This window comes from Petaurus breviceps, unplaced genomic scaffold (genome assembly GCF_028583685.1).
Source record: "Petaurus breviceps papuanus isolate PSGF00001 unplaced genomic scaffold, PetGlider_PUasm1.0 154, whole genome shotgun sequence".
Classification (NCBI taxonomy): Eukaryota; Metazoa; Chordata; class Mammalia; order Diprotodontia; family Petauridae; genus Petaurus; species Petaurus breviceps.
The window spans coordinates 15,836,088-15,851,285 of record NW_027185715.1 but is presented as its reverse complement, the minus strand read 5'-3'; positions in this window follow the sequence as shown (position 1 = coordinate 15,851,285).

The following is a 15,198-nucleotide window of genomic DNA, read 5'->3' as shown; positions in this document are numbered from 1 at the left end:
GACTCTTCCTGACTCCAGGCTCAGTGTTCTATCCACTACACCACCTAGCTGCCCCTATTTCAAGTATATAAAATTAAAAAGAGAGGCAGCATAGGTAATGGATAGCTGGCCTCAAAGACAGGAAGATCTAGGTTCAAATTCTACTTTTATCATATTCTGGCTATGTCATTCTGGGAAAGTCACATAACTTCTAAGGCCCCCAGGGAACTGTCCAAATCTATGAACTACAGAGACAATAATCTGTACTGTAGAGGGAGTTCCCTGGTCTATGCCAATAAAATTACTGTTCCCATCCCTCAAAGCTAAAAAACAAAAACAAAAAACTTTTATAGAAATAAAATCAATGAAACTAGGATAAGAAGGAAAACTGTCAATGGAACAAGGGGAAGTCTTTGCATAAAATACCTCTGAAAAAAGTCTGACACATCAAAGGTTAATACAAAAGACATAAATTATATATATATATATATATATATATATATATATAAATAAAAGACCATGAACTATTCCCTAATGATAAGTGGTCAAAGGATATAAACAATTTTTTAAAAAAGAATTGACAACTATCAACAATCACATGAAATATTGCTCCAAATTACTCATAAAAATTCAAATTAAAACAACTTTAAAATTTCACCTCATACACTGTAAATTGGTGAAAATGACAAAACACTTAAGTAATCCATGTTGAAAGGGCTAAAAAAATGCAGACATGCTAATATACACTGCCTGTACCATGAATCTGTCCAACCTTTCTGGGAAAAAATTAGAAATATGGGAGAAAAGTCATGAAATTGTCCCTGCTCTTTGACCCAGAAATCTTATTTCTGGTCCTATGCCCCAAGGAAGGCAAAGAGAGAAAGGAAGCTATCTATACATGCTATATATAGAGGTGTTTTTCATATGTGCATACACACATATATGTATAAACACACATTCATACACACATGTGTGCATGTATGTGCATACATATGTACACACGCATATATGTACACACACATCTATCACAAAATACTCATGGAAGCACTCTTTGTGGTAAGGAAAAAAAACTAGAAATAAAATGGTTGTCCAGTGATTAGGGAATAGCTGGCAGAAAAATGGTGGTATATGAATGAATGGATTAATATGGTGTGAGAAATGTCATAGAAGAAATTTAGAAGCACAGGAAGACTTGAATAAATTGACAAAGTGAGCAGAATCAGGAAAATAATATGCAAAATGAATGCAATAATATATAAACAAGATTAACCTTAACACAAAGTTGCATATTGGTCCCAAAGCAAAGACAAGGAAATGATCACCCCTCCTTTCCTTGGAGGTGTCAAGGACTACTGATGCAGAATGCTACATATATTGCCAGACCTGGTCACTATCAGTTTGTCTTGCTTATTTATTTTTCTTCGTTATGACAGAAGGCTCAATGGTTAAAGGGGGAGGGGGCATATATGTGGGAATGACTGTAATAGAAAAACAAAGGCATAAATAGAAGTACTTTTTAAAAAATCTATTTTGATTCAATAATCAGTCAATTATCCTGTTGGATCAACTACCAATTCTTTACTCTTACTGTGGAGGACACTGGTATTCTCCCAGTGGTTCAACTAAGATGCCATACTTGACCCTTCCTTCTATCTTGCCCTTCCATGTCAAACTGCTAATGCCAATTCTACCTACATAACATCACGTATAAGATTGCTTCCTTCTCTCCTCTGACAATGCTACCACCCTGGTACAATTCTTCATCACTACACATTAAGAGACTACTAAAGTAGCCTGATGGTGGTTTTGGCTGCATCAAGTCCATCCCCACCCCAATCCATCTACAACTCAGCTGTCAAAGTGATCATGTCACTACCCTCTACTCAGTAAACTCCAGTGGGTCCCTATCATGGGCAGAATCAAATATAGAATCTTCTATTTGGTATTCAAAGCCTTTCATAACCTGATTCCTTCTCTTTACCTTTCCAGTTTTTTTATACCTTGTACAGATTCTGCATATAGTCTCTGATACAGTGATGTGGCTTCTTTTCTGTTCCTTAAACAAGACAGTCTATCTGGGGGCGGCCAGGTAGCACAGCGAGTAAGAGCACTGGCTCCAGTGGCAGGATGACCTGGGGATTAAATCTGGGCTCAGATACTTAGCACCACACCCAGAAATAACTGGCCGTGTAACCTTGAGCAAATTACTTAACCCCAATTGCTTAGGGATGGCCAGGTGGCTCAGCGAGTAAGAGCATCAGCCCCAGTGTTTAACCCTGATTGCTTTAAAAAAAAAAAAATAGTCTATCTCCTCCCTCCTCAGATCTGTTTCCTGTCTTCCCCAGCTTCTCTCAAGTCCCAGCTAAAATTCTACCTTGTACAGAAGGCCTGCCCTCTTAATCCTAGACTTTTCCCAGTTTAGTCCCCTAGATAGCATTTTTGTATGGTTGTTTCCTCCATGAGAATGAATTCTTGAAAGCAAGGACTTTTACCTCTCTTTCTACCCCCGATGCTTAGCACAGTGCCCAGTACAAAGTCAGTACGTAAAAACTATTTATTGACTGACTTTCCCTGACTATTAGTTTTATTTCTAACCGATTTATATGGAATAAAAGATTGTAAAAGTATCAGACTTGCGAGTTACTTGATCTGGGTCTTAGAAGAGCCCACATATGGTGACAAATTAGGCAGTTTTGCATGATCAGTATTACACAGGCATTCTTTCTCCCTGCTGACTCTTAGTCCAAAACAGCTTTGCCTAAAGAGGCAGCAGAAACAACAATTTGTTCATATGGTCTTTTTAGGATCTTAATTGACAGAATCAACATGTTTTCCTCAAGATGTATTAAGTGGATCCATATCACAAGGCAGAGAAATTTTAGCCCATGAAAACATGTTGTCATGTCCAATTCTTCCTGACTCCATTTGGGTTTTTTTTTGGCAAAGACCCTAGAATGGTTTTCCATTTCCTTCTCCTATCCATTTTACGGATGAAGAAACTGGGGCAAAAAGAGTAAATGACTTGCCCAGGGTCACATAGCTAGGAGGTGTCTGAGGCTGGATTTGAACTCAGGAAGATAAATCTTCCTGACTCAAGGGCTGGCACTCTACCCACTGTGCCACCTAATTGCCTCCATAATACCATATTCCTATTGGGAAATTCCCTCTACCAATGCAGATTGCAGCTCATCTGTAACTTAAGAGCCAGAGTCTGGGGACAAGTTAAGTAACATCTCTGGCCACATAGCTGGTATGTCAGAGATTTGACTGGAACTCAAGTCTTCCTAACTCCAAAGTCATACCTCTAGCAATTTGCACACCAGTGATTCTTAACCTTGTCTCATGGAACTCTTTGGTAGTTTGGTGAAGCCTATGGACTCCTCTAAAATAGAATGTTTTCAAATACACAAAACACATACGATTACAAAGGAAACCAATTATATTGAGTTATCAAAATAATTTTTTAAAAATCTACAGATCCCTAGCTAAAAACCATTGCCACTCAATTCCTTAGCACACAGGAAGCTCTACATAAATGTTTGCTATTACTATAATCATTTGGAACTTTGGGGTTGATTAATTCTATAAACACTTCCACGAACTTAACTGGCTTCCCCTGTTGGGAACCCCTATCTTATGGCTGGCACAGTTCTTCAGCCTAACGTTCAATTACCTGCTTCCCACATGCCAGTCGTGCCTTACTCTAAAATGGCATACCTGCATCAAATAAAAATTGTGGCAGCTCAAAAGAAAAGTGATGTGCAAATTTACTTCAAATATTCATATGGATTAACCTGTGGTGGAGCTTTCTGAGCTCTTACTGGTCTAATCAGCCACAGTCAGGCACACTGTACCTTGAGTGCAACACCATATCAATTTGGTCCTCTTTGGGAATAAAGGATAACAACCAGGATCTCCTCTCTATGCCTATTAAATTCCGTGTTATGCCTCCATCAGGCTCTATCCTCTCATTACAGGCAGTTAGGAACACAGTGGGATGGAATACCCAGCAGAGAGTCAAGACCTGCTATAGCAACTATCTTACAGGGTTGTTGTAAAGAATAAAGGAGATAATCATTGTAAAAAGTGCTTAGCCTAGTGCCTGGCCCATAGCAAGTGGTATGTGAATGCTTATTTCCTCCCCCTCCCCATTTAACCCTACTAGGCTTTTCCATAGCACTTTGGAAATACCTTCCTTTTCTAAACAAACTTCTCTACCATCCCCAGCCTCTTCTTTTTACTCCTCTTTTCCTGAAACCTAGCTTTCCAAGGCTCTTCCATGAGGGTCCTCCTTAAGCCACAACTGACGACATCTGCAGAATCCTCATGGGAGATCACATAGCACTTTGTTCAGCTACCACAAACTTCTTGTTGCAAATGCACGCAGATGGTGCTGCCCTGTCAGTCCTTATCTATGAACAAACTGGTTTTGGCACCTGTCTCACTACTCTATCACATCTCTGGGAGAATTTCCATCGTCACACTCAACATCTTAACATTTGCTTTAGCCAACCGATACTGGAGTCACAGAAAATTGGAAGGTACCTCAGAGGCCAACTTGTCTAATTTACAACTTAACAGGAATCCCTGCTGTCTGTTAAGAGGGCTGTCTCCCTGAGGCATTTAGATGGTGCTAAGAGAGCTGGACTTGGGAGTCAGAAAGACCTGAGTTCAAATTCCACCTCAGATACTAGCTGTGTAACTGAATAGTCTAAGTTCCCTTACCTGTAAAATAGGAATTATAAGAGTACACTCACAGGGTCATTGTGAGGACTAGTAAGTACAGTGCCAAAGGCTCTGTATTATTTCATTTTTATTCAAGTCTAGGATGAAGGCATAGAAGGCATGGTTAATCAAATCAAAGCTTAATAGTATTGTCTGTGAGGGGAAAAAAGCTAATGGGATCTTAGAGTATATAAAGAGAAATAGTGTCTAGAACAGGAGTGGGGAACTTGCAGCCCTGAGGCCACACATGGCCTTTTAGGTCCTTGGGTGTGGCCTTCTGCTGAGTCCAAGTTTTACAGAACAAATATTTTTATTAAGGGGACTTGTTCTGTGAAGTCTGGATTCAGGCAAAGGGCCACATTTGAGGACCTAGAGGGTCACATGTGGCCTCCAGGCTGCAGGTTTCCTATTCTTGGTCTAGAACAAGGGATGACAATCTCTAACTAGGGTCGATCATCAGTCTTTACTAGGTATACTCCATCGCAGGTCAACAGCTCATCATCATTTCCTTATTTTAGGTCATGATTTAGAAAATCAAAACCCATTCTCAGATATCTCATAAAGCAGCAATTCACTTCTCAAGTCTGCCTTGGTCTTCTGAAACCCTTTGCTTACAATTGGCAGCAGTCATCTGTAGGTTAGGGCAGAAGTTATCATTTTAAAAGTTTTCAGTTTTTTGCTAAGGAATCCTTAGCAACACTTTCCAGGTTTCTTCATAGTTCTCAGCCATGTTTTCTAGGTTTTCTTTTAATGCTATCCTTTGTCTTCATGTCAATCAGCAGGCATGGGTAGTAGTTCTCATTTGAAAATGCTTCCCCTCCAATAGTTTTGCCTTCTCAAGTTCTTTACAATGATCACAAATCTTCCATCCCTCTATTTTTCTGTTGGCTCGCACTGACCTACAGTCCTTCAACCCTTCCCTGTTCTCCTCCTATATTAGCCCTGTCTTCCTTTCCTATATAAAGGCACTGACTGGAGTATAATTTCAGTTCATTTCTTCACAAAATGGCCTTTGGCTGTCTACTGGAGAACGGTTATCTTGGATATCATGCATGTATCAGAGATATAAGCTTGAAAGATCACTCCCTCCAGCCCCTCCCAATTATTCTCTTACTTTAGTTGCATTGAATTTCTTCATGCAAAGTCAATTTTATATAATAAAAATTACGATGCACATATATTTGTGATCTCCTGTCTCCTTTACTCGTAAATTTTTCTTTCAAGACAGATTTGAATGGAACTTCTTTCCCTAATCTAATTTCTAAATGGTACAACTATATTTATATATATATATATATATATATATATATATATATATTTATACTAGTTTGCTAGTATAAACTCACTTCCTGATAAATTGCTTTGCAATTTTCACACCTGGACTTATCAAGGAGTTCTTTCCCCATATTGTTTCTGTTTGGGGGTTTATTGTACACTGGGGGGGGAGGGGGCAGTGGGTTGTTGTTACTGTTTTTACTTTTTGTTTGCTTTTAGACCTTGCTTATTTAACCAGTTCCACCCATAACACTTTTCTTTTTAAACAGTTCCTGATTTAATGATTATTGCCTTCTAAGAAACATGGTAAAGAAATTAGTTCAGGCAATATCATTTTCATTATATTGGCATGGTCAAACCATGAGAAATGACTGTCTCTCCAAATCAATTAGCTCTTCCTTTATTTCTGTAAAAAATTTTGCAGCTGTATTTATGCAAGTCCAGAACATATCTTGATAGGGCCTCTCAAATGTGTTATGTATTGTCATTTCCAAAACAGTTGTAGCACACTTTTTATAGCAACAAATAGGTGTGCATTTATTGGTAAAGGCTGAAAATATTGTGGTATATATGATTATAATGGAATATCAGCAAAACATAAGTAATCACAAATGAGGAATTCAGAGAAATACAAAAAACCTTGTGGGAATTGATGTAGTGAGGGAAGTAAAACCAGAAGAGATGCACCATGAAAGTAATGGAAATGAAAATACTAGTAAAAGGTAGTTAAGCTGGTATTAAATATGATTGATCTTGGTCCCAGAGAATAGTTGATAAGATAAAGCACATTTCCTTCTTCCAAGAACAGAGATAGATGAATGAGTAAGGAATACTGTATATGAGTAAAACATGGTTGGTACATCAGTAAATTTTGCTTAAATGTTTTTGTTAGGAGAGTTCTATGTGCATGCTGAGGAAGGGATGTAGTGATTTTTGTTGTTCTTCAGTTATTTTCAGTCTGACTTTTTGTGGACCCGTTTGAGATTTTTCTGGCCGAAGATATCAAAGTGGTTTGCCATTTCCTTCCCCAGTTCATTTTACAGATGAGGAAACTGAAGCAAACACAGTTAGTGACTTGCCCAGGGTCAAAAAGCTAGTAACCATCTGAGGTCAGATTTGAACTCAAGTATTCCTGACTCCAGGGCATGGTGTTCTGTACACTGTGTTACCCAGCAGCCAGTATAATGATGGTGATGGCCAAAAAGGGGTATTAATATGAGAAAAATAAATTAATACATAGAACAGCATTCATTTATTAGCAGACACAGACAAGTAGGGTAGTTTTGAAATTGCATCAAATTTAATATATTCTTCAATAAAATCCAAGCTGTACAGAATGTTCTATATATATTGAAATGTTCATATTAGAAAGCATATGTATCCCATTCATGAGGCATTATTTCTTTTGTTCACTCTTATCTACTTAGCCCAAATTATTTCTTATACATGCTCTTTTTCTACACATCTATGTATTCCTGGCATGAGATCACCTAGGTGTCAGTCCTCTCTCTGACTGTACAAGTTGTCTGACCCAGGGCAAGACACTTAACCTCTCTTTGCTCTAGGAAATTCTTTAACATGACAAGTTGTAGGGAAAGTGTCTCAACTTGCAGCATGAGGAATTTCTTTATCCAGGAGTTCCCTATATTAAAGACATTATAGGCCTATTCCCTATCCTTTTTTTTTTTTCTGTATAAATCCATCCTTGTGGTCTAGGATTATTGGAGGTATGATAGAGTGGAAAAGAAGGCAGCAATGGAAACTTGCACCAAGATAAGGTAGGAGTGTCAGAACAATGAAGACAGGTAATTAGGGCTAGAGACCACTGATCTTTGGGGGCAAGGAAGACCCCTTGTCTTCCTTTGCTTGAGGGGTTAGTGATCAGTGGTTTAGAAAATAGGAAATGCAGAGATCATACAAATGGGAAAAGGACCTGTATGCACAAAAATATTTATAGCAGCCTTTTTTTGTGGTGGCAAAGAACTGGAAATCAAGGGGATGCCCATCAATTGGGGAATGGCTAAACAAGTTGTGGTATGTGAATGGAATGGAATACTATTGTGCTATAAGAAATGAGGAGCAAATGGACTTCACAATAACCTGGAAAGATTTAAATGAATTGATGCTGAGTGAGGGGAGCAGAACCAGAACTCTGTACACAATTACAGACACATCATATCTGAAATGACTAACTTTGATAGACTTGGCAAGATCTCAGCATTGCAAGGTTCTAAGACAACCTCAAAATACTCATGATGGAAAAGCACCTAGAGAAAGAATTATGCAGTCCAAATGCAGATTGAAGCAAACTATTTGCTCTCTTTTTTGTTTTGTTTCTTCTTTCTTGTGGTTCATTCCACTGATTATAATTCTTCTTTACAACTTGACTATTGTGAAAATGTGTTTAATGTGAAGGCATATTGTAGAACCTGTATCAGATTACATGCCATCTTAGGGTGGAAAGGGGAGAAGATTTGAAATTCAGAAACTTGTGGAATTGAATGTTGTAAACTAAAAATAAATAAATGTGAAAGGCCTAGGGACTGAAATGATCTTTTATCTTGGTTTTAAGAAGAGTCAGGGCATTGGGAAGCAGACATAGTTTAGTTCAGCCAGGTGTTTAAGAACCAGGGTTGTATTGCTCGGTTATCTGAAGAATATGTTCTGCACTCTGGACTTTCTAATCTCTTCAATTTTCACTTTGTTTTGCTAATCTTCAACATCTTCTGTAACCCTCATCACCTTTCTCCTCCAATTCTATTCCTGAGTCAGTTAAGTGCTGCTGCAGAAATCAAGAATTACTGCCGAGTTCACAACAAGTCTATACCATGAGACCACATCTGGGGAGTGATGGGATCAGAAGAATAGTATTTGGGCGGTAGTGTAAAAGAGATTGGAGTGAAGAGACTGGAATTTAGTAGAGAGGTTAGGGCTAGATAAGTAGATTTGATAATCATTAAACATTCATGGCAACTGATGAGAAAGGCAAGTTAGATGTTATGTAGCAGAAGCAAGGGGAAGGGATGTCCTTAATATTAGTATAGAGGAAGAGGGAGGTAGAATGGAGATAAGTGTTTCACTGCTACAAGGAAATTGCTTAAGCTTCTGTTGGCTCCCCTGCCACCACATTTGATGTTTAAAATATTTTTTTTTCCCCACACAAACAAGCAACTTGTTCATTTGGAAGATTGAAACTACCTAAACCACCCGTTTTCTTCCTCCTTCCCTCTGGCTTCAAATGAAGAGCAAAGCTAACCTAACCCCTCCAGTTCTGCCCTTCCTTGATAGCCTTCTTTCCCTGCCTCTGCAATCTTGTTCCATCCATCACCTTTAATCTCTCTCTACTGGTTTATTCTCCCTTTTACTAACATGCTCAAATTCATCCTTATCCCTTCAATTCCAACCCTCCCATTTCCCTGATACTATTTTCTCGTTACTTTTCTCCTCTTTTTCCTTGTCATTATCAAATCACACACACACTGCCCTTGCAGTAGGGCTTTTAACCTCACCACATTTCTGAAACTTTCTTTGAAGGTAATTAGTGACTTACCCAATGGCTTTTTCCAGAGAACACCTACCTCTTTATTTCTAGACTTTTGCTTTAAACTCCAAAACTGTATTTATCACCTTCTGCAAAACCAGTCTCCCCTGATTTTCCTACTGGTTGCCATTATACCTGGCTGAAAGCTTCAGCTATCTTTAACTCATTTCTCTCCCCTTGATACTTCTGCCAAGTGACTTGAATTAAAGTCTATGCCCTCATTTTCTTTTACTTTTAGCTTTCTATCTCCCTCTTCCTCTAGTATTAAGGGCATCATATGCCTTTGCTTGGATCACATACTATATTGCTTGGTCTTATCAACACCCATGATTTAAATATCATATGAATATGCCTGCATCACCTGTACCCTCACTCCAATCCGTCCTGCACACCACCACCCAAATACTGTTCTGATCCCATCACTCCCTGTTCAGAAACTTTATTATCTCCATTGTTTTTAATTCAATATAAACTTAGCTTGCTCCAAATTCAAGGTCCTCTATAATCCAAATCAAGTCAGCCCTTCTAGACTTCTCCTATTTGTCTTTCCACACTAAACTACTGGTTGCTCCTCAGTTTTGTCTTAACCTCTCCAACACCTGCGGCTTTGCTCATTCTGCATCTTTGCACCTCGTGCCTTGAGTGGACATCACACCTACTCTTGCATCTTCCCTTCCATTAGGGCTCAATTCAGATGTTGCTTCTTCCATTTTTTTTTCAACTCCTCAGTTGGAAGTGATTCCCTTTCTTCCTCAAATCCTTCCAAATTTTGCTTAGTCCTTTCCTATGTATGTTCCAGTTCCTCTTGTAGAATATATGAGTTCCTTCAGGGGAGCCACAGGATTTAATAAACGCGTGCTGGATTTAGTTATATATCGGTTAAGGCGAAAGGGTCAATACCTTAGGCTTCTTTTTATAAGGCAGTCTTTTAGCATCACAGTAGCATGACTTTGTATATTCCTTAGAGTGACTAAGCATTATCAGGACATCATAGGAGAATGATGGCTACAGAACATTGATCTACCAACTTGTTCTCCTATCACCTAACACTTGTCATCACTACACCTACCTCTCTTTTCAAACACTTAAAAAAAAAAAACTACATCAAGTTTCTGGGTAATTTCAGACATCCTAAGTCAGGATTCTCAAGAACAAAAAGGTAGTCGTGTTAAATTCTGACTCTACTTGCTTCTTGTGTTATTTTGGGGAAGTCACTTTGCCTAGGTGTTTTTCTTAATTTGTAACTCAAGGGAGTTGGCTTAGATGTCCTTTAATTCCCCTTCCAAAGCTATAATCCTGGTTTTGCAATGGATCATTTTCCTAGAAAAGTGGTTCCACCTCAATGATCATTTAGAATTTTTCATTGACATGAGCTGTATTGCTACCTGAAAGTATTATGATTTAATCATACACCACCATGTAAAGACTCAAATCTTATTTATTTTTGCTTTTTTTTGGGGGGGGAGGGCAGTTGGGGTTAAGTGACTTGCCCAAAGTCACATGGCTAGTTCTTGTGTTAAGTATCTGAGACCAGATTTAAACTCAGGTCTTCCTGACTCCAGGGCCAGTTCTCTATTCACTGTGCCACCTAGCTACCCCTCAAATCTTATTTTAATTATAATGATCAGTAGTCTTGGCCCTGGAGAAGAGCTGAAAAAATGTACTTCCCTTCCTTCTTAAAAGAGACTGGTGGAAGGAGGAAGGGTTTTCAGCATTAAGTATTTTTTTTAAAGCAATTGGGGTTAAGTAACTTGCTCAAGGTTACATGGCCAGGTGTTTCTGGGTGGGTGCTAAGTGTCTGAGCCCGGATTCGATCCCAGGTCATCCCGACTCTGGGGCCAGTGCTCTTAATCACGGTGCTACCTGGCCACCCCTTCAGCATTAAATATTGCACTGTCAGATTAGCTTCTGTGAGTTTATTTGTCTGCTTTTGTATTTTTATCTTTTGCTACAAGGAATGGTTCATTGGATAGGGAGGATGATGGTGATGTAACATTTAGGTTTATCTTCAGTTGCTATACAATATTCGAACCTAAAATTCCTTGCCTACCTAATCCATAGATACTTAGTTATTTCTCTTTTCAGAGTAACTAGAAGCATGGAAGGAAGCAGGATACAGTACAAAGTAAACTGACTCCCAGACTCATTGGGCCTGAGTCTAAGTCATCACCTCACTGCCTCTTGGGTTTTTCATCTTCAAAATTAGGAGTTTGCACTAAACAGTCTCTAAGACATTGCCCTAAAGAACTGGATAGAGGTCCCTATCATCACAAGGCCCTCACTGATGTTTCTGAATTCCCTATGCTGATCAATTTCTTCTCATTACTCACTGCTTCTGTTATAAACCTTTTCTTCTACCCTTACTAAAAGTGATTCTATCAATCTCGCTAAAGACACCTCTCAGTTTCTACTAAAAATTCTCAGCATAATTAGCCATTTCCCTTCACTGGTTATGGAAGAGTTATCCATGAAACTAATTCTGTACCCTTGTTCTCATTTCCTCTGTCTCCTCCATTAGTCCCCATTTCGTACATCTTTCATTTCTCAACCACAGATCTTCACCATTTGACTAGGAAAATGTAATCCCCAAGTAATCTCTCCTTTTATTCTCACACCCACCATTCTACTTGTTTACCGAGCTATCCACATCTAATGCTTCCGTGGCATTCTGTAATCTGGCATCTGCCCCATCACTGCACTAAAATGGGATCTAGATCATCACCAATAACCTTTTAATTGCCAAATCATAAAGACTTTCAGGCCTCATTTTCCCTTAACCTCTGTAGTATTTAACACTATCATTATATTGTCCTCCTTTAGCTTTAGACAGATATACCACATTTTTCTAAATTCTCTTACCTTTTCAATGGTTCCTCTGCGTATCTTCTTTTTGATCCTTTAATTGGGGACATTCTTCAAGGGCTGGTTCTCTCCCTTGGAAATCTCATCCAAATTCAGGGGATTGCCACCTTCACTCCAATTTGTATGGTTTATTTTGATTCATCTATCTATTGAACAATAAACTCACTGCTTCCAAAGCCTACAGTCAATCTCTTCCTGGATGCCTCACTAGCTTAAAAAAAAAAATGCTGCTACACAGATATTTTTCCTATGAGCTCTTTGGGGTGTGTGTATATCAGAGGCATTCCTGAGTCCAAAATGCATGCACAGGATAGTGAAGTTTAGGGTATGGTTCCAAATTGCTTTCCAGAAAGGTTGCATTGTCTCCACCAACAGAATATTAATGGCATATTCCTTGATCTTGCTATCATCCAAAAATGTACCACTTTTTTGTTCATGAACTCTCCTTTTTCTGACCACTATCTACTGCCATTTCACAGCTCCCTCTGCTTTCCAACCCCCAAAACTATGACCTTCAAGCCTTTAATCCCCCCGCCCCCCCACTCTCTCTTCTCTTCTCGGCTTACACTTCCACATGAACTACACTCACCTATCCCAACCCCTTGGTGAACCAGATCTTGCTCTGCTGGGCTTCAGCCTGGCACTCTTACTATCTGCTTGCTGCTTTCACTCTTACCCAGTTTGCTGTCAAACAAAGCTGGAGAAAATCCTGTGTGCTTACTGGGTGTACTATAAATGTTACATAACCAAAATCTGGCCATTACTGTTCCAAGTAAATCCTTTTGCATTTATCTCCCATGCCTTTTCCTCCTCCAGTTTCTCAACTAGGAACCATGGCTCATATTTCACTGCTCACTGAGCACAGCATCCTTCACCCCTCCCTAACCTCACATCACCCAGATGCCTTCTGCCCTTCCCTTCACCCATGTCACAGGAAACTTCTCTCCTTGCCAAGTGATCCTACTTCCATCCTGTCTTCCCCAGCAAATGGTGCTTTTTATCTCATCACTACTTGTTTATCCTCAAACTCTCCCTACTAGCTGATTTCCTAGTGCCTATAAACATGCCCATCTCCTCCATCCATCCCCACTACTATCCTATAGTTCTCTTTCATGGCTAGGCTACTTGACACTTGTGTGCAAACAATGCTAACTCTCCATAGTATGGCTTCTGACCTCATCACGAAACTCTTAACTGTTCTCTCCAAATTACTAATAATCCCTTAATTGTCAACTCGAACAGCCCTTTCCTAAATCCTTATCCTGCATGACCACTCTGTATGCAGTCTTTGACACCACCTTGCTCTCCTTGATACTTTTCTCTCCAGGTTTTTCTTTTAGTTTTCTCCTGGTCCTCCTCCTGCCTCTCTGACCATTCTTTGTACGCACGCGTACAGACCATGCATACTATTCCTGGCTCCATCCTGAGCCCTCTTTACTTCTCCTTCTGTTATCACTCAGTGTTCTCATGCAGGTCCCAGGGATTTATGTGAATGCTGATGATTCTTATATCTACTTATCTAGCCCCAATCTCTCCATTGTCGGTCTTGCATCTCCAATTATTAGAATTTTCAAACTAGATGTCCTGTAGAAACTTAACATGTCTAAAACTCATTACCTTTCAAAATTACTCCCAAACTTCCATATTACTGTCAATAGCACCAACATCCTAGTTACCCAGCCTTGTAAACTAGGGATCATCTTTGACGACTCTCACCTCCCACACACCCGATCTATTTCAAAGGCTTGTTGATTTTGCCTTTCAACATCTCTTACATAACATCAAATTCTCTCTTCTCACACAAAAACCACCACCACCCTGGTGTAGGTCCTGATCACCTCACACCTGAACTATATTGGTTTCTCCCCTTATTTGACCTCTCTCCCCATTCTAGTCCATCATATAACTGTTTTCAACTATAACACCAAATCTCTCTCCCTGTCCCCATTCCATCAACTCCAGTGGCTCCCTATCACTTCAGGCAAATATTAAACGTGATTTGGCGTCCACTACTCTCCTCCACAGTGGTATCAGTCTGCTCTCTGCACTAGACGCTACATCCCGACTAGGTGTTTTCACAGGCTATTCCCCACACCTCTCTCACCTGTCAACCAGCATCCCATAAGGTTTCATCTAAGGCCCGACCTTCTACAATTGTATCCTTTCTCAATTCTTGTGCGTTTCTTGAGCACCTCCAATTTATCCAGTAAGGAATTTGCAGTCACCTGCATGTCATCCTTGCGTGTTAGACTGTAAACTCCCAAAGAGCAGGGACTTCCCTTAATCTTTATGTCCTGTGCTGCACAATGCCTGGCACACAGGTCTAACTACTGTCACCTGCCTCTTTTGTCATCTGTCAACATGACGGATGTGGAGTGGAATCTCTTTAACTTTGCATTGCTTTAACTTGCAGTTAAGTGATTCGGGGCATTTTTTTAATGGCTGAGAGCATGCTGCTTTGCGGGGTGGGTAAGACCCATTTTTACCTCCTTTGACCAATTAATCCACTAAAACATGGCTCTTGCTCTTAGATACTTGAATCACTTGTCTCATGGCTTGGATAACAATCAGATCCAACCACAGTTTGATGCAAAGCTTCTGTTAACTATCCCTCTAATCCTAGATGATTAATTTTTGCCAAGTATTTACGTATATTTGAGTTTATTAAACACTATGCTACATTCAATTGCTTCTAGATCTTGTTTAACTAAATCATGTTTCATGGACCCTTTCCTGTTTTAGCTAGTATCAAATAGTTTTGATGAATTATTGACACTGGTAGGTTCTTCCTTCCCACTACAATGAACTTTGTTATT